Source organism: Rattus norvegicus, chromosome 20 (assembly GCF_021556685.1).
Source record: "Rattus norvegicus strain SHRSP/BbbUtx chromosome 20, alternate assembly SHRSP_T2T, whole genome shotgun sequence".
NCBI lineage: Eukaryota > Metazoa > Chordata > Mammalia > Rodentia > Muridae > Rattus > Rattus norvegicus.
Window position 1 is genome coordinate 13,599,090 of NC_141553.1, and position 1,138 is coordinate 13,600,227.

The 1,138-nt window shown below is 50.4% G+C and overlaps 1 pseudogene across 1 annotated transcript; it reads left to right on the forward strand.

Moving 5' to 3' along the window:
* Nucleotides 1-410: 410 nt before the first annotated feature.
* On the forward strand, nucleotides 411-781 carry Rps28-ps4 (ribosomal protein S28, pseudogene 4; annotated as a pseudogene). Its single transcript, XR_015645699.1, has one exon. The product of XR_015645699.1 is annotated as a ribosomal protein S28, pseudogene 4 (transcript).
* The last annotated feature ends 357 nt before the right edge of the window (nucleotides 782-1,138 follow it).

The window sequence follows — 1,138 nt, forward strand, 5'->3', positions numbered from 1 at the left end:
CCAGGGCCTTGCGCTTCCTAGGTAAGCGCTCTACCACTGAGCTAAATCCCCAGCCCCATGACGCAGCTTTTGTGTGTGGTCATCCATGCTGGAATGGCGTACTGGCTGGTTTGGGGTCAATTTGACACAGGCTACAACCATCAGAGAGGAAAAGAAGGAGCCTCAGTTGAGGAAATGCCTACCTGAGATCCAACTGTAGGGCATTTTTTCATTTAGTGATCAAGGGAGGAGGACCCAGACTGTGGTGGACGGTGCCATCCCTGGGCTGGTGGTCCTGGATTCTGTAAGAGAGCATGCTGAGCAAGACAGGGGAAGCAAGCCAGTAAGCAACAGTCCATGGCTTCTGTATCAGCTCCTGCCTTCGGGATCCTGCTCTGTTTGAGTTCCTGTCCTTCAAGAATGAACAGCAACTCTCCGCTAGATCTCCGCCATCATGGACACGAGTCGCGTGCAGCCCATCAAGCTGGCTAGGGTAACTAAAGCGCTGGGCGGGACCGGATCGCAGGGACAGTGCACGCAGGTGCGAGTGGAATTTATGGATGACACCAGCCGCTCTATCATCCGAAACGTCAAAGGCCCTGTTCTAGAGAGTGATGTGCTCACCCTGTTGGAGTCAGAAAGAGAAGCTCGGAGGTTGTGCTGACCTTGCTGCTGGGTTCTGGATATCCACTCCTTAGCCCATGGAATGACCTGCAACTGTTAAATAAAGCATTTGTATTCAAAAAAAAAAAAAAAATGAACAGGAAAATGGAAGTGTAAGCTGAATAAACCCTTTCCTCCCCGACTTGGTGTTTTGTTGCAGCCATAGAAACCCTAAGACAAGTTGGCACCGGGAATGTGGGGTGTTGCTGTGACAGATCTGACCTGTGGAATGAGGGCTACGCTGTCTAGAAAGACTAGATGGAAGGAGTGAATCAGAAACAATAGCGCATGCCTTGGAGGAACTGCAGGAAACAGCGCCACCATCAAGGACTCAGTGCAGAAGACAGGTGGATCGTGGAGAATGACAGTTAACTAAATCAGCTAGTAACTTCGACCGCAGCGGCTATACCAGATGTAGTGTCCTTATCTGAGCAAGTTACTACCTCTCCCGTTACCTGGTACGCAGCTATTGACCTAGCAAATGCCTTTTTCTTGG